Raw genomic sequence first — 19,017 nt, forward strand, 5'->3', positions numbered from 1 at the left:
CCATGGAAACAAAAACACATGCACCCACTTGCACGTGACCACGCCACTCCCATGCGTGCCTCTACATTAGGCAGGAAGTATTCACGCTTACACCCCCTTCTCATTCTTTTCCAAACGCGGAAGCAGCTCATATATGCACTTGCGAACAGGTGGAATTTTGTTATGAAGCGTAGGGAGAAATTACGCAATATTGGGCTTTCGCCAGAAGTACGCCAGCCCCCGGAACCTTCTCGGCACGTCCAGACAGCACGGCGGTCCTATCCTGTGTTTTCCTCGTCGCATGACAGCGGACCGATGGACTACGCGCGGAGATTGGCAGTCGAGCCACGTCGCGCTCAGGTAGGACCTGCGCTGGCAGTCGTTGGTACTGGCATGTGTAATACTGCTCGTTGTCTCGTGAGACGACCGGGCGATGTATTGGCGCAGGGGGCGGGATATTTGGATAAACGTGGTCATCATGACTCACTGTTGGATGTTTTTCCAAGTATCCTAGCGCGCAGCTGATGCTAATGCTAAGATGTTTGGGGCGCCGTTCCCATGTGCTCCGCCGGGGTTGTCGCCACTCTTCCCTCCTCTTAACCGTTTCATTGCTGAAGGTCAATCGGGGTCTAATGTTGGGGGTTTAGCTGAGGCTTATTTACCCTTTACACGGGTGGATGGGCTGACGACGGGGCCCAGGACAGGTGTGCCGTGCTTAGAGGAGCAGGTAGCATCGGCCCTTTGCCCTGGCATGGTTGAACGGTATCCCACCCGGAAGCTGACGCCGGAGGGCGAGTCGGCCCGGCAGGTGGCTGAGTGGGCTGATGAAGCTTATACCTCCGCGGGACAGAATTTAGCAGCAACCAATAACATTGCTCAACTGGCTGCTTTTCTGTCCAAAATGGTGTCGGGTGGTGGGGCCTTAGGGCCAGCCGACGTCAAAAACATTGCACAGGTTTTTGAGGTTATTCAGCTTTTGACCCAGCCGCAAGCTATAACCGCAGGGAGGGCTAGGATGCTGTCAACGCTTGTTCACAGGCATCTTTGGTTGGAGCAATCTCCCCTTGGGAAGGAGAGGAGACTTCCGCTCCTCAGGGCTCCCCTCTCCACAGATGGATTTTTTGGTCTGTCCGCAGGGGCGCGGGCGGTATTTGACCTGGGCTCCACACCGCCCCACACCGTGCAGCCAGAGGTGAGAGCACGGCAGGGGGGCATAATCCACGGGACAATGCATTGGTAACTTGTCTCAAATGACAATATATACATCTGTGATTATTAGGGATGTCCGATATTATCGGCCGATATCGGCATTAAAATGTGATATCGGAAAATATTTTTTATATTTTTTATTTTAATTTTTTTTACATTTCTATAACCTTTATTTACCCAGGCAAGCAAGTAAGAACAAATTCTGATTTTATTTATTGTCAAAAGTATGCATAATGTTGTGTTAATTCCACAACAAGAGATATGTAATGTTAATTACCTGAAATTATTCAATTTTTTGGGGGGGGGGGTAACCCTGCATATATCGGTATCGGTTGATATCAGTTGATATCGGTATCGGAAATTAAGAGTTGGACAATATCGGTATATCGGTATCGGTAAAAAAGCCAATATCGAGCATCCCTAGTGATTATTATTGTACGGATCGGAATACAGGCGTGCGCGACTGGGAGCATGCACAAAGATAGTAGTGCTCCCGACTGGAAGAGAGAGAGAGAGCGTGCGTACGTGCGTGCGTGTTTGTGTAGGCGCTATTGGAAACGTGGCTGCATTGACTGATCATATATTGATTGATGGAAATGGTGATAGTAGGCTATACTCAGTGTGTGGTTTCGCCAATGCGTGCACGCGCGTGTTTGTGTGTGTGTGACATTGTGATACGTCCTCTGTACATGTTTGCAAAATTGTTGGTATAGCGCCCCCCCTGGAGAAGAATTCACCAGCCGCCACTGGTTATAATTACACTACTCTCGCTATTTTACAATTAACTATAAGGAATTACGGGTCATACAGAACACGCCAGTGTTGAAACTAATGCACGGAAGCTTATTTCTGCGTTGCAAATTGCAATATTCATATTCTACCGCTGGGCGCCAGGTACGCATGCCCTGAGCTGTGCGTATATATACGCACAAAGTCAAGCACACGTTCAAATTGATAAGTCACACACTTTGCTTAGAAATGATCGTACGCACGGGTTATACGTACATATCTGTGCGTACGCACCATTGATAAATGAGGGCCCTGGTCCGGCTTCCTCCTGCTTTTTTCATTCTATCAACTCCAAATCTGTGCTATGAGCTCAATTCTCCTGGTGCATGCAGAAGTAGAATTGCTGTCTTGTTTTGGATGAATGAGTAGAAATGAAAAACGGAAATCTTCTTTTATTAAAGTAGTTTTGACATGTGATATAGATAAAGATATTGTTTCATTGTGTATTGATTAACTTTACATTTGCTCTTCATTACTTTACAAAAGTTATACTGGCACATGGGTCTAATACAGCAATGGATTATGGGTAAATGCAACGTTAAAGCAGTGCCAATGTAAGACTGACTTTACATTAAACGAATGACAATAATATAGTATTTAGGGTATTATTTGGACTAAAGAATGGTGTTGTCTCACCCTACTAGGGAGCACCATACAGTATACACTGAGAAACCACGGCCGAGAGTGAGCTCTCCGGAAACAACACCACTTTGCCGGAGAGAATTGCTGATTGGAAGAGAAGGAGAGAAGAGGATTGTAGAGAAGAGGGCTCCCCCCACCGGGGGGCACCCCGAGAGACGAGACGACACTTGGATTGTGATTGTATGACAAGAGGAGCAGAGAAGAAGGAGACAGACAAGAGGAGCAGAGAAGAAGGAGACAGAGACGATAGTAATGTGTTTTGAAGATGAGAAGAAGAAGAGTGTAAACTAGATTGTAGTTAGGCAGCAATACGCCGAAAGGTGTCTAGACTGCCGGAAATTCACAAGAAGAATAAGCTTCCCTGCCTTTCGCACTAACCCCTCCTTTATCCGGTCGCTGTTCTTCTTCTTCGGGTTGCAACCGTCCTCCGGTATGACTTCCTGTGCTAATGTTCTAATCTACACTGCTGCCACCTGTCGTCACGGAGGGGAATTGCAGCCATCTTGTAAAAATAAAATAAAATGTAAAAAAACTGGAAAAATACGGGAAAATATTTTACCGGGATGACGGCGGGAAGGAAGGTTGAAATACGGGACAATCCCGGGAAAAACGGGATGGTTGACAGGTATGCGACAGAGTGATCTAGAGCAGGGGTTCCCAAACTTTTCAGGCCAGGGCCCAGAAAATAAGGCGTCAGAGAGCCGCGGCCCAATGCACATCGTCAGGCTCTTTTTTTTTTTTTTTTGCCAGTCGACCGATTTTTTAAGCCAAATATCACTTCAATCCTATTAAGTTAGTTCAAGTTAGTTATTCATTTATATGTGCTATTTATGAGAGGGCTAACTTGTTGCAAAATAATAATCATAATAATCATAGCCTCATTAAAATACTATTGTTGCTTCGGTTGTTTTCAGCGTTTTATGTGCATAATCTGTTATTTAGTTTGAAATGTTCGTTGAAATAAGTAGATTTTTCGTTTTTGTTTATTTATTAAGTTAATATAAAACCATATAGTCACATTTTAGAATACAATAGAATAGAATTTTAGAATACAACTAGAAACACTGTCCTGGCCTGCTTCTAAGTTCAGTGGCCTGACAAAAAAAAAAAAAAAAAAAAAAAATTTTTAATCATCTCGCGGCCCACCCGTGGCTGCTCGCGGCCCACCTTTGGGTCGCGACCCCGACTTTGGGAACCACTGATCTAGAGGTCCAACCACTGACAAGACAGGAGGGCGTGCTACACAGCTGCAGAACAACCTTAACATGAAGAGGTATCAATGTCAAAAGAGCTCCGCCCCTTCTCCTGAGTGGCCTGGAGGACACGCCTCCTCCAAGAGGAAGAAACCAAAACATGTGAAGAGCTTCATTCCAAAATGACACGTTGGCCGTTGTAGAGGAGACCCCTGCTCTGACTGATAGGATGACAAAGTAAAAAAATTACTACGCATTAAATTATTAGCCAGCTAGAGACCTTTGGTCGACATTTGAGGTGGAGACAACCATAGATATATAAAGACTAGATGGCACAAGGCGGAGTCTCCTGTATAGTTCACTGGCGGCCATCTTGCTACAGTTAACTACTGCTTTAAGGTTAGTGATCTGCACAAACAAAAATACTCTTAACTCGTTGAAATCTTGACAGACTTACAAACGGTTTGGTTTATTACAAACGTTATTAACGTGGCTATGATTCTTTCTTGGAAGCATTTTTATTAATAATTTTTTATTTTCATATGAAAGTCCATTATAAGTATGCAGTATGATAACTACATCTCTGACGTTTTTAACAAACCAAACGGTTGAAAATTGAGCATGCTATGCTTATTTCAATAGTACATGCACTACCCTGTAGCAAGATGGCCACCATGTGGCAACGTTGGTCTCCGCTGGCCGGCAGCGTGGGCGATTCATCTAGTCTCTATGGACACAACGGCCTTTCTCGGGACGGGACGCTGGTGCCATGTTGGAACGAACCTGTTAAAAAATATCTCAGAGAGAGACGTAGCGATTAGCTTATTAGCTCTTGCAGTAAAGGAAACGGCAGAGAACAGAACTAGAATGTATAAAATAAAAAGGTAATCTCCTTCGGTACACAATGGCTTAATGTGTGGACAGTGCATGATACTCAGAAAGACAGACCGTTCATCCAGACTGCTGCTATAGAGCGTTCATCCAGACTGCTACTATAGAGCGTTCATCCAGACTGCTGCTATAGAGCGTTCATCAGGGGCGGTTCTAGCACCAGACCTTTAGGGGGGCTCAGCCCCTAGAGCAGTAGCATAATTTCACTAAATGCCATGGTCAGGCAAGGGAGGGTGCAGGGGCGGGGGGTAAAGGGGTGGTCCCCCCCCCCCTTGGTGGATATTTTTTGTCAAATCATTTGTGCAATAGTCAATTTTGGTGAGTTGTTTCTATATAATTCACTTATGACATTTAGGTAACATTAATGAACAACTACAGTATTAAGGAGACAACTACAGTATGTAAGTAGTAAACCTTTTTTTAATTTTTTTATTACAGTCGATCATAATGATCATGATCATATTACGGAGCGCTCACTGCGTTCGAGAGAGACTCACATTTTCAGACATTACACACACTTCTGCAGTCCCTCCCGCTGTCCCTCTCTCTCTCTCTCCCCCTATCTGGCTCTTTTAGATGGAGGATGTTGTGTTTTCATTTCATTTTTGTATTTGTATTTGTTTTTGTTTTCTATAAATTGCTATGACTATACATCCAATACTGATATACCCTGCATTAAGTTAGGCCTTCACAAGGGCCTGGTTTTAGCTCATGTGAATGTATGTAGTCTGCGTTATAAGCATCAGGAGGTAGAGTGTATTGTCAGAGATAACTGTATTAACATCATTGCTATTTCTGAGACCTACCTTGATGAGTCCTTCTCTGATTCAAATGTAGCTATTGAGGGTTTCTCAGTTTTTAGAAAAGATAGAAATAAGTTTGGAGGTGGAGTGGCTATTTATGTTCAAAATAATTTACCTGCCAAAATACGTTATGATCTAATGAGGGAAGACATTGAAGCAAACTGCAAGTCCACTTGGCTTATTTAAAACCAATTCTAGTATGTTGTTTCTACAGGCCTCCTAGTGGAGATGCTATGTATATGAATGGGTTGTGTGAGATGTTTGACAAGATATCAGATGAAAATAGAGAAATCTTCTTGTTAGGTGATATGAATGTAGACTGGATGGTGAAGTCATGTCCCAACAAGAATAAGTTGCTCTCTGTTAAATGCTTGTAATCTGTCTCAAATTGTTGCATCTCCAACAAGAATAAGTCTAGGCAGTGATGGTATTATTTCTGGGACATGCATTGACCATATTTATACAAATGTTTCTGAACAATGCTCTAAGGCTCTCTCTGTCCCTGTAGGGTTCAGTGACCACAATATAATAGCTGTCACTAGAAAGACAAAGGTTCCAAAACTTAAAGCTAAAATCATTTTAACACGGTCTTATAAAAGATTTAAATGTGTTGCTATTCCTAGCACTATTTGGGCAACTTTACACAATTCCTGTGAGTGTATTGAAGACATCTGTACGTTTTCTTCAAAAAAAATGCATTGTTTTATATTTCTAATCAAGTACTCAAAACCATCATTTTTCAGCTTCAAGATTTCAGGCTGTTATGGCCTGGCTCCGCCCATAAGCACCTTGAGTGACAGTCAGTCCACACAGTCTGCGACTGGTAGAGAGAGAGAGAGAGAGAGAGAGAGAGAGAGAGCGCGAGAGAGAGCGTGAGAGAGAGCGAGAGAGAGAGCGAGAGCGCGCGAGAGAGAGAGAGCGCGAGAGAGAGAGAGAGCGCGAGAGAGAGCGCAAGAGAGAGCGAGAGAGAGAGAGAGACACCTTTAATGAAGATTCATTTATTGATGAAATATCCAGTATAGATTGGAACATGGTGTGTAGTGAGGATGACCCTGAAGCTGCCCTGGATTTATTTATGTCAAGATATGAGTGTTGTAAAGAAGTATGCTCCTTTAAAAAAATGTATGGTCAAAAATAGATCTGCCCCATGGCTTAACAGCAGTCTCAGGACCCTAATGAAAGAGAGAGACATGGCCAAAAAAGCCTCAGTTAGTTCTGGTTCAATTGATGACAGGCATAAATATTATGTGGGTAAAGTATCTAATCTAAGGCATGCTATGAATATTTCAAACAACCTTAAAACAAATGACTATTAAGTATATTATAATGAAAGACAAAATGTGTGAATTTGAATTTCATCAGGCTGAAGTCAGTGAGGTGGAGCGGTTACTCCGCCTCTTCCTGATAGTAAGTTAGCAGGCCTAGATAACCTGGATAGTAAAGTGCTGAGAATGACTGCTGGTATCATAGCATCTCCTATATGTCATATTATGAATAGATGTTTGGATGTGGGCCTATTTCCAAAGAAGTGGAAGGAGGCTAAGGTTTTTCCTTTACCTAAGGATACCAAAGCTGCTTTTAATGAGGGAAATTCTAGACCTATAAGTATTTTACCTGTCTTGAGCAAAATCATGGAAAAGTTGGTGCATTCACAAATTCAAGAGTATTTTGTTTCAAACAAGCTTGCAACAGATTCTCAACATGCCTATAGAGCTGGTCACTACTTCTACTGCCTTGATACAGATGACTGATGACTGGCTTAAAGCTATAGATAACTATGTTGGTGGGAGCTGTGCTGTTAGATTTTAGTGCTGCATTTGATGTGCTGGACCATTCTCTACTGGTTGAGAAACTTAAATGTTATGGTTTTAACTCTTCTGCTTTAAAGTGGATACTAAGTTATTTGTCCTCTAGATCACAGAAGGTGTATCTAAATGGCAGCCTGTCCAGTAGCAGAGGTCTAGAGTGTGGTGTGCCGCAAGGAAGTTGCCTAGGACCTTTGCTCTTCTCTGTATTTACTAATGACCTATCTTGGGCTACCAAATGTGCTACAACAGTTCTTTATGCAGATGATTCAACATTGTATTACGCTGCACCATCATGCAATGTACTTAATGAAGTTTTGAGTAGAGAACTTAAAGTTGTGTATGACTGGGTAGTATGTAATAGACTTGTCCTTAATATCTCCAAGACTAAATGTATTGTGCTGGGAACAAGGCACAGGTCATCTACAAATCCAAAGCTTCATTTAAAGGGGAACTATTTTACTATTTCTTTCACTATTTTTGGCACTTTTACACAATTCCTGTGAGTCTATGGAACACCTCTGTAATATTTTTTATTTTTTTATTCATTGTTTTGTATTTCTAATCAAGTCCTCAAAAACAGCATTTTTCTACCTCAAGATCTCGAGCCGTTTTGAGCCTGGGCTCCAACCACTGTGTGCAGCTCATCATGTACCTCGCCATTATCATGCAGCGCCGCAGCGGTGTCTCTCTGACATCACAAATCATCACATTTTCAGATGACTCAGTTCAGTGAGGGTGAATATTGTGAGAGGAGAATTGGAAGAATGCGCCAATATGAGAATTAGAGACATAGATCATATTAATATAAGTTCACATAGCTAGGAAACAATGCTAAACACTCAAAAAGGCCATTTATAAGATAGTTCCCCTTTAAACTTGTGTAATTCAGCAGTTCAAAAAGTTGAAAGTACTAAACTCCTTGGAGTGATGCTGGATTGCACTCTGTCTTGGGCTCAGCATATTAATTATATTGTTTTAAAAATGGGAAGAGGAATTGGTATTTCCAGGAAATGTGCTTCTTTTGTTGCCTGTCCCCTTTTATGTCAGATAGTGCAAAGTTTAGTTTTATGTCATCTTGACTATTGCTCTGCGATGTGGTCATCTGCTGCCAGTGGTGACTTCAGGAAGCTCCAGGTGGTCCAGAACAGGGCAGCACTGTTGGTACTGGGCTGCTCACTAAGGTCTAATGTGAGCCGTATGCATGCCCGCCTCTCTTGGCTTAACGTTGAAAATAGATTGTCTTTTAATATACTTGTGCTGTTCAAGTTGGTCATGAGCAGTAAAACTCCTGTTTTTATACATAATCAGATTGTTTTTAGTAATACTGTGCACGAGCATTACACTAGAGGTTCCAGTAGTGGGCAGCTTGAATTGCCAGGTCCTAGAACCAGCGCTTTGGGGAGATCTTTTATTTTTAGAGCATTAACTCTTTGGAATGGCCTGCCTCGGAACCTCTGCTGCATTTACAGTAGATTCACTTTTAAAAATAATCTTAAATTGTTTTTAAATAGTTTTGAACACTAAAGTAATTTTTTGTTTTTGTTTTACACTAATGTAATTTTAGCTATCTTAATTGTTACAGTAGTTTCATTATGCATTGTGTGTACTGACTTTTAATCATTTTGTTTTTGCAATAGTGATTGTTTTTGTATGTTTTTTTGTGTGTGGACCCCATGAAGACTAGCTGGTTGCTATCGCACCAGCTAATGGGGATCCCTAATAAAATCAAATCAAATCAAAAACCCTCCCCCTCCTCGCTAGTTCTCTGGTCTGTCAAACCCCGTTTGAGGAAGTGTCGGGTTACACTATGCCTATACATCCCCGACACACACGCAGTCAAGTTTGTGTATGTGTGTGTCCCCGACGAGGGAGAGATGAGACACAAATTACACACACTTCTGCAGTCCCTCCTGCCGTCCCCCTCTCTCTCTATCTCTCTCTCTCTCTCCCTCTCGCTCGTTCTCTGCCTGTGAAAACCCGTTTGAGGAAGTGTCGGGTTACACTGCACTACCATAGAGGGGGCGTTATTGCAGATCAATGCTATGTCGACGTCACAGAAACCGTCAAATCAGAACAGTTTAGTTGAGTGAGGGAAGATCTCGTGAACTTGAGACTAGACTGATGAGTCAATATGGCAATTAGAGACACAGACCCATTGATACTAACCTGTATTAATAAAACCATGTTAAACAGAAAAAAGGCATTTATAATGCATGTCCCCTTTAAATCAACTTTCCAGCCCCCTGTCAACTGTGAAATGATGTCAACTGTCAACCTGAATTAACATTCAGTATTCAATATGGTCTGATATTAACATTCAGTATTCAATATTGTCTGATTCAATATTAACATTCAGTATTCAAGTAGAACAGCTAGCTTTGGACACTGACCTTTCCACAGCAAAACGGTAGGCACCTTGGTTGAGAAATGCAGGTTTCAGTCTATGTGTTGTAGGATAGACAGTCTATCTATCTTGTCTCAAGATGCACAATGAGATCTTGAGAGAATTGTTGAATATAGAACACGTGTTCTATATATATTCAACAATTCAACAATATAGAATGTTCTATTAATACCATTATTTATTGTTCTGTGTCGTATGGCTCTCGCTCGGCGTCACTCTCTGCACTGTACCTCGCCTGTGCACGCGCACTGAATAAAAATTCCACAATGTACCTTTACATCCCAATATTCATCTGACCACACCCCTATCAGCTTACCTTCATAAGCAGGTGTGTGGCCACCTACTCGCCTCCTTCTTCGCTTTCACCACAAGGAAGTGCCTTGGTATATCCCCACTTGACGAGGTTGCTAGTTGAAGAAAGTTGAGACGTGTTTACATTGTGCTTATTTTTTTCTTCTCTCATAAATATTCAAGAGAAAAATCTTAAGTCATAATGTCTACCTCGGAGAGTCGTAGACCCACTCTTCACCAGCGGTTCTCCATTCCCGCCTCCGTTGTGCATTCTGGTGCGGGGCTGTTGCCACTTTCGTGGTTGCCAGCCAAGCCCGGGAGACAGCCAATGGGTAGTTTGCCTCTCCGAGGAGCCGGTGCACCGGTGCCGTCGCCCCGGCGATGGCCTGGTCCCGACTCTGGTTCCTCTGCTTCCGGGGAATCGTCCGTTCTTGAGCGGCCGGTTCCTTTGGTCCCAGAGGATTTGCGACGCAAACTTTACGCGTCTGCTCGTTCACGTCGCAAGATGGTGTCCTGCAGACGCGAACGGCCTGGGTTTGGGGAATTGCTGGAGACCAGCGAGGATGCGTCGGTCTCTGCATGCCCTATGGAAACTGAGGATTACATGGTAGAGTCGGACGGATTTTTGTTTGAAGGCCCAGTGGAGGCGAGTATCCCACCCGTCCAGGTAACACTGGAGGGGGGTGAAATGTCTCCTTGGGGCGCGTTGTTCGAGGATGTCGGGGAACCACCTCGGCCTCATCGGCAGGATGCCCTGCTATCAGCCACATCAGACTGTGGCTCCTCAACCGGTCAAAGCCTGCTGCATGTGAGGGATGCGGGTTCGGTGGAGGAAGGTCTGCAGGGGGAACTGCAGGCTTTGTTCCCCGAGCTCATGGCAGTAGCGGCCGCTGCAAACGGCGTGCCGCTGCCGCAGCCATTGCCTGCTCCTGCCCCCGATGATCTCATAGGTCATCTCTGGCAGCGTCGCCCGGTGAGAGGGGTGGACGTTGTCTACCCATTTTTCCCCTCAATGGGGGCCTATGTTCGTCGGGGCCAGGTGGTGTCTCACATCATGGGCCTTACTCCCGCCTACGTACCAGTTACGCGGGTGGCGGGGTTGGTTGAAGGTATGAGAGAGGGTGTGCCACGGCTTGATAGGCCGATGGCCGCTCTCCTCTGTCCGGATGTGGTGTGGGAACCATTATGCAAGCCGGTTCTCCAAGGAAAATCGGCTAGGCGATTGGCGTATTGGAGTGACCAGTCGTTCGTCGCGGGTACACAGTCGCTGGCTGCTGCGTCTAATGTCGCACAGCTGGCTAGATTTGTATCTGGGATAATGACAGACGGCGCGGAGCTGACCGCGGTACAACATGATCAGCTCACCCAGGCGGCAGGAGCTGTCCTGCATCTGACTCAGGTGCAGGCCATAGCCGCTGGGAAAGCGCGCGCCCTGGCTACTCTGATCCAGCGCCACCTTTGGCTGGAGCAGGCCTGTGTGCCAGAGAAGAAGAGAGCCCCTCTTCTGACGGCACCCCTCTCCGATGCTGGACTGTTCGGGAAGGCCCTGCAGCTGATGACCTCAACATGCAGAGAGATGGCAGAGGAGAGATCCGTTCTCCAACCCCATTTTCCGCCTCCCGTCCTCGCCGGTGGAGTCAGAAGGCTTCCACGACGTCGAGCTACCTCCGCCGTGCCTACCACTGCCTCCGCCGCCACTGCTGGCCCGTCAATGAAGGCCAGGAGGAGAGACGGTGCTACTGCTGCAGCCGGCCCATCTACGACCGGAGGAGAAGGTAGGTATCGACGAGACCAGCAACCGATTGCCTACCGTCCCTCCGGGGCTTCTCGGGGTGGCAAAGCCAGAGCGGCTCGAGGCAGCAGACGCCGCTTAAATACAGTGACTTTTTCCCCTGTGGTCCCCTCTGTACCCCTCCCCGGCCCTCTCATATAAATTTGTTGCCTAAATAAAAAGTCCCCTAAAAGGGGGACTGTATTTTTTGGCTAAACAAACTGTGTGTTTCTTCACCAAAACATATGATGAGGTTGCGAAATGTGAATCTGCATTGTATACATTGAGGGATGAGTTACGTTCATGTTATGAGATTAAGCAAGGTCTGCAGCATACACTCAGTTATAGAAAGGTTTCTATCTTGGCCTGACGCTCCACATGCAGGTAGAAGCTGGTTGTATGATCTGTTGCTTACACGCAAAGTAATGTTGATCCACAACACTGTTGTGTTAGTTGCAGTAATACTCGTATACACACGTTCCACGGCCTAGCCGTTATACTCTCTGTCAGTGTTTTTCTATGTACAACATGGGATGCGGGTGTAGGATTCACACACACATACGACTTGGTTTTGTTGTAAAACCCTGTTCACAGTCTGTGGGTAGCGTGCATTGTATTAGCTTGCGCTATGCATTAGCATTCTACCAAAGGTCTCATATGCTACAGTTTCTTTTTTTTATCCACTTTTTCTCCCATTTTCTATATTTTTCTCCCATCCCAATTTCGTATCATCCAATTCAACCCTCCCCTGTCATGAACGCTGTTTCTTGCCTCCCACAAGCCGGCTGCAATGTGGACTAAGTCATACATAGCACAAGTCCCCTCCGGTACTTGAGGTAACAGCAGTCGCATCTTTTCACCTGCGCAGCTCGATCTCTCAGTGGCGAGGAGTAACGTGTGGGAGGCTCACGCTGCCCCCGACACTTCCTGATTCTACTGCGCAGGCGCACCAACCGACCTGTAGGAGTCGCTGTCCACAACGCCCGATCCCCACCCATCAGTTTACCCACCCCCTAATACGGCCAATGTGTATTAGTATGAACGACCAGCTAAACTGAAAGCAATGTGGAGCGCTGGGCTCGAACAGGCAAGCCCAGCGTCTCCGTCATTCGTGGCGAGCGCATTGCCCACTACGCCACGTAGCCGCCCCATATGCTACAGTTGTTATTGTGTGTAGGGGGAAGGGTTTTTGTGAGGGGGTGCCGAATAAACCCCTCCTTCCCACTTGATTGGTCAAGGGGGTTTTCTCATCTCCTGTTGGGCCAGTCAGGGCCAAGCCGTTCAACGCCTTGGCTGGGGAGGGGGGGGGGGGGGAGGGTTGTCCTGACGCGGCTCCTATTACAAACAGGAGTTGTGTGCGGGGTTTCCCCCCGTCATAGCATACGAGTACGTTGCTATGACGACGGCTTCCGTGAGTTAGATCTTTACGTAAGTTTTCAAGTTTCTTTAATAGTTGTCATACAGAAGTACAGAATACTTTCATACAAAATGCTTCTTACTGTTACGCTCCAGAGACTGTGCTAGACAAGATAGTATCAAATAACATAGTATAGCATGTAATTTAGAAGAAGAAAATGAGGTCACAGTGTTCGGTATAGACATATGTACAATGTTCTGAGTTACCATATAATATACAATACTATGCAGTGTACTAATGTACAGTACTATCTAGTGCAAAGCAGAAATGGGATGAGGTACAATTTAGGTACAATTTAAGGTCTGTGGTGTCAAAGTGTCGGGTTAGAGCGTAGGGCTTACGGGTCTGCTACGCTCGATTTATGTGTAACTTGAGTCAGTTGGTCACGTGACTCGCAGTTGCCATGTCTTTTTCATGCTACGACTCATGTGGGAAGGCTTTCTGGGGAATTTCGGTCTAAACCTTCTAAGTAAGGGGTGACTGGATGTAAAAATGTAAATAGTTTTTACTCCCGGCTGTGCAGACTGGGATTCATGCTGTGGGTGCTTCCTTCTTTTTTATTAAAAAGAGTTGGGGTTAGGAAGCATCACACCCCTCTTGTCGTTCCCCTGGGCGCCTTGGGGATTCAATGACAGGTCTAACTAGCCTGTTTATTGATGTGGTTGTGTCCCGACGCACGCATAGTGCTAGCTCGGGGTGTTCTGTTGAACATCAGGCGATTGACTGGCGCGCCTTGGTTGCTTGGGGTTAAAACAGCGTTTTTATAAAGCAACTGGGATGGAGGTTTTTCCTCTTCCGACGACCTGTGTTGGTTGTTGACGGATTCTCGTTCATATCTGGGGGATGATGATGGAATGGATCTGAACATATGTAGAGGGGTCTCACGCCCTGGGGGTGGGCCACCGGGCGCGGTTCGCACCGAACGGCTGGGTGGCGCCTTCTTTTCATGTTTTAAGATCAACACGCATATCTGCCCCTTCTCCTGGAGTAGGCATGTCGGCGTGGTTAGGGCACGGGACTGGTTCTGGTCCGCTGGTCCGGATCAGTTAAACCTGTTGTCCACCGGGGATGCAGATCTGCTGTTCTGGTACCCTGAGGGACTTGGGCTTTTTTCAGGGGGAAAAAATGCCAGGTCGGTCCGGGTGTCACAGGGTTAGGCGCTATGGAGACCCTTGTTGGGTACATTTTGTACTCTGCACTGTCGTAATGGCTTACGGCCATGCCAACCTGTACACGCCCGATCGTCAGATCTCGGCCGCTACGCAGGTGGGTCCTGGTTAGTACTTGGTTGGGAGACCGCCTGGGAATACCAAGTACGGTGTGCTTGGGGCTGGTTCTCCATTATTTTCGCTCTTCTCTCACGCATGGCGAAGAGGGGCCTGTTGGGGTGGTCTTTGACCTCCTCGGGTGACCCTGTGCTTCCTGTATCGCCGGGCCCGGTCCGAAGTAATGTTTCGTCGACCCGTAGGCCTGGGATAACCCTGTTGGAAACTGAAACACTTGTCCTGCGGTAGTATGCCCGCAGGTATGTTTTGGAGTTTTTTCTTGAGGGGTTATAGGACCAACCACCGCATAGGGTAACGACAGGGTGGTTGGTTCTCTGGTGTGTTGGAGCAGAGTCAACTCCCGGGTTACCCGGTTGAGTGTGCCCCTGCACGTTCATGACGTCTGCCAATCGTGTCAGCCTTCGCTGCCTCATACCCGCTGGTTTTTTTTTTTTAAAAGGAGGCTTTGTCATGGTGATCAACAACGCCAGCATACGCCCCTTCCGCCGGCGCAGCTGTTTTCAGCTGACCCCTCTGGCGCCTGTCTCGTCCGCAGTGCTCCAGGCTCAGGTTACAGCCTGTTGCCTGGTTTCCCCGGTGCGCTGCCTGCTTCCGTTGGTAAACCTTTTTTGTGCTTACGGCCATGCTGACTGCCTGTGCTGCAGGGTCAGTGTGCCAGGCGGTGTGCTATTGGGGGGAAAGGGCCCGCTCTTGAGAGGGGCCTTATCCGAATACGCTGGCGATGTGGGGGGCGGTGTCACTAAGTGACCACCTGGTGGGGTCTTGATGCCTGGCGTCATTGACCTCTCCGGGCCCCCGTTTTCCAGGGGATCCAGTCCCTTTGGTGGGTCTGGGTCTTCCTTCGCGCTCCGCTGCTACGGCCTTGCCACGGGGTTGGGTTTGCTCTTGACCCCGTGATTTCTGGGGGCAGTAACGAGGTTGTTCCTTCCGTTCGTTCCCAGGTGGCATGCGGGTTGTGCGTGTGTGTAGTCGTGGGGTCAGGCCACGGTCTGCTCACCCTGTGCGTTGAGTTGCTTGAGTGCCTCTTCGCACGGTCGGGTCCGTCGCCCCCCCGGGAACCTCCAATAGGGGGGGTGCCCTCCATTAGGGGGGGTCGGGGGGGCTTGGTCCTCCCTGATCTGATGGTTGTGGGGGGCCTCAGCGGGGTGTATTTGTCGTCCGATGGCTCTCGCTCGGCCTCCCTTGTGCAGAGAGTGACGCCGAGCGAGAGCCATACGACACAGAACGATAGGTTATGACTATAACCAAGTTCTGTGAGTAATGGTGACGCTCGGCGTCCGACGCCGCTGCAGCCCTTGATCTCACCTTGTGGTGAAAGCTTGGGAAGGAGGCGAGTAGGTGGCCACACACCTGCTTATGAAGGTAAGCTGATAGGGGTGTGGTCAGACGAATATTGGGATGTAAAGGTACATTGTGGAATTTTTATTCAGTGCGCGTGCACAGGCGAGGTACAGTGCAGAGAGTGACGCCGAGCGTCACCATTACTCACAGAACTTGGTTATAGTCATAACCTATCGTTAACTTTTGTCAGACACAGCCACAATGTACAAAGGGGTAGCACTAGAACTAGCAAACTTCCACCCAACTCATACAATGAAAGGGGCATTGAGAACATAATAACTAACATTCTCACATAGCAAGTGATAAAATTAAGAACAACTGTATTTCAGCAAATGTACTTAATTCCTTTTCTCTCTCTCGCTCTCTCGCTCTCTCTCTCTCACACAGCAAGCAAGTGTCCTTCATTCTCTCACACACACACACACACACACACGCGCGCACGCACACACACACGCACGCACACACGCGCACACACACACACGCACACACACACAGCATGTTGTTGTCTATTGACAACTCACATAAGCAGGGCCGGACTGAGGAAATAATTCAGGCTGGGAAATATAGTGTGAAATATAGCCCCAGTCAGGCCACTTTCTAAGTGGGGGTCCCCCACCAGGAATTATTTAGTTACAAAGACTTAATTTCTTGCATTCTGGTGCAGGCATTTTAGAATTTTTACCTTTTAACACATCCTGCGCCAAAAACGTCGTACAACGCTGTAGTGATATGCAGTAGGTACCATATAATGCCGGTGTGCAACCTGGACGATATATAAGAGTGCACCAGTATGTATGAGCGTCTCTATGTCAACCAAGTAAACTTGAGTCCAGTCTGCAACTCATTGTCTTCATTGTCTCGATAACACTTCATGGTGACAGTGGTAACAGTAGTGGATTGCCTACAAGCAGGACGGGAGATTGTCCAAGGATAATTCTGCATCGGCACGTAGTAAACCCGTCACTCCGTCAGCGCTAACTCGGCGCTAATGAAGCAATCTGACAGCTGACAACTGACAGCAGCAGTTCACACGCTGGAAGCCCAACCCGAATGAGAAGACGTCATGGCATCACATTTGCCAACAATGAATTGGGCCGACCCGGATCAGGGTGAGGCTATTTCATTGTTTAAACAAAAAATTTCTCTTTACCTGGAAGATGAGGAAATAGTTGGCGATGCTAAACAGGCACGAAAAATATGTCGTGGCATTGGAGATGAAGGACTGAAACGGCTGAATGCTAGTGGACTCAGTGAGGCTGACAAGAAAAAGCCAGCCAAACTATGGGAATTCTATGAAGGTCAGTTAAAATTGAATGTGAACTTTAGAATCCATAGGCTCCAATTAATGCAATATAGACAAAAAACAGACGAAAGCATTGATGATTTTGTGACCAGAGCCAGAACATTAGCTCAAAAATGCCAGTTTATTGATGAAGAGCTCAATGAACGTTTAATGGAGCTGATCATTGCCAGCACACCCCACGATGCTCTGAGGAATGACCTGTACAGCAAACCCAAAGGCCATCCTCTACAAGAGGTACTACAAGAGGGGCGGAAATATGAAGCCCTATCAGCAGGCAATGAACAGTTACACCAACTGGGTATGTCACATGGTGAGAAAATCCATGCAGTGGACAGAGGGCGAATATGCCAAAACTGTGGCAGGAGCCACAAACCCCGTCAATGTCCTGCATTCAACGATGAATGCTCTGCCTGTGGTACCAGAGGCCACTGGGCGAAGTGCTGCAGGAAAAGCAGGCGGCAGGGACAACAACGCTTCGGTCAAAGCCAAAGAAGCAAGTCTCCCCCACCACCACAAAGACAGGACAGACAACAGGCCTCCAGGAGTTACCACAGACAGCGGGGTGAGTCCCATATCAATGCTATAGATAGCACAGAGGCTGATGAAGAAGGGGAGTACCAAACAAAATTCTACTCAATCACCATCAGTGAGAAGTGCATGCACAGCATTGAGAGCAAGCCACCCAGAGAAGAGGCATACACAACACTGAACGTGAGACCACCTGACCTACCAGGCCACAGACATACACTCCGTCTAAAAATAAACACAGGGGCATCAGGCAATACTCTTCCACTACGCACCTTCAGACAGATGTATGGCAAGGATGCGTGTGCGCAGGAAAAGCTGAGGAAAAATTACAGGAGGCTAGATTCAGATTCCCTGTATGGGTACTATCAACATTCCATGCCAGTACAAAGACTCACAATGGATCAACGCCAGGTTCTATGTTGTGGATGTGCCAGGTCCAGCTGTAGTCGGACTGCCAACCAGTGAGCTGTTAAACCTGGTAACTGTCAATGTTGATACAGTAAACAAGAAGGTTAACAACAGCCAGAGACCACTGAAAAGGATATCAAACATTGCAGAGCTAAAGAAAGCTTACCCAGACCAGTTTGATAAATTAGGCAATTTTAGTGGAACCGCTAAGCTCTTTTTGAAAAAGGATGCTGAACCTTTCATTGACCCACCACGGAAATGCAGTATCCACATCAAAGACAAGCTAAAATCAGAGCTGGATAAAATGGTGGAGCAAGAGGTGATAAGAAAGGTGGAAGAACACACAGACTGGTGCTCCAGTCTGACGTACGGCACGAAAAAAGACGGCTCCCTTAGGCTATGCCTAGATCCTCAAAAACTGAATGCCAGCCTTAGGAGATGCCCACACAAAATTCTAACTGTGGAGGAATTAAACCCAGAATTTGCTAATGCCAAAATATTTAGCAAGCTTGACGCAAAAGCAGGGTATTGGTCTATACACCTGGATAAAGACTCACAACTCCTAACAACATTCTGGACTCCATTTGGCCGGTACTGCTGGAAGCGCTTACCATTCGGTCTGAGTGTCTCTCAAGACCTCTTCCAGGCCAAGATGGACCCGATCCTAGAGGGGCTCCAAGGTGTTGTCAGCATAGCTGACGATATAGCAGTATATGGAGAAAACGAGGAAGAGCATGACAAGAACCTGATCAACCTGATGCAACGAGCTGGCGAGGCAGGTGTTGTTTTCAACAGCGACAAGTGCACCATAAAACAAAGCAGCATTTCCTTCTTCGGCAACCTGTACACAGGCAAAGGCATCATGCCAGACCCAGATAAGATCAGGGACATACAACACATGCCAACACCCCAAAACAAAGATGATCTGCACAGATTCATGGGAATGCTAACATA

The sequence above is a fragment of the Notolepis coatsorum genome, assembly GCF_963971535.1.
Source record: "Notolepis coatsorum genome assembly, chromosome: 9".
In the NCBI taxonomy this organism is placed as follows: Eukaryota; Metazoa; Chordata; class Actinopteri; order Aulopiformes; family Paralepididae; genus Notolepis; species Notolepis coatsorum.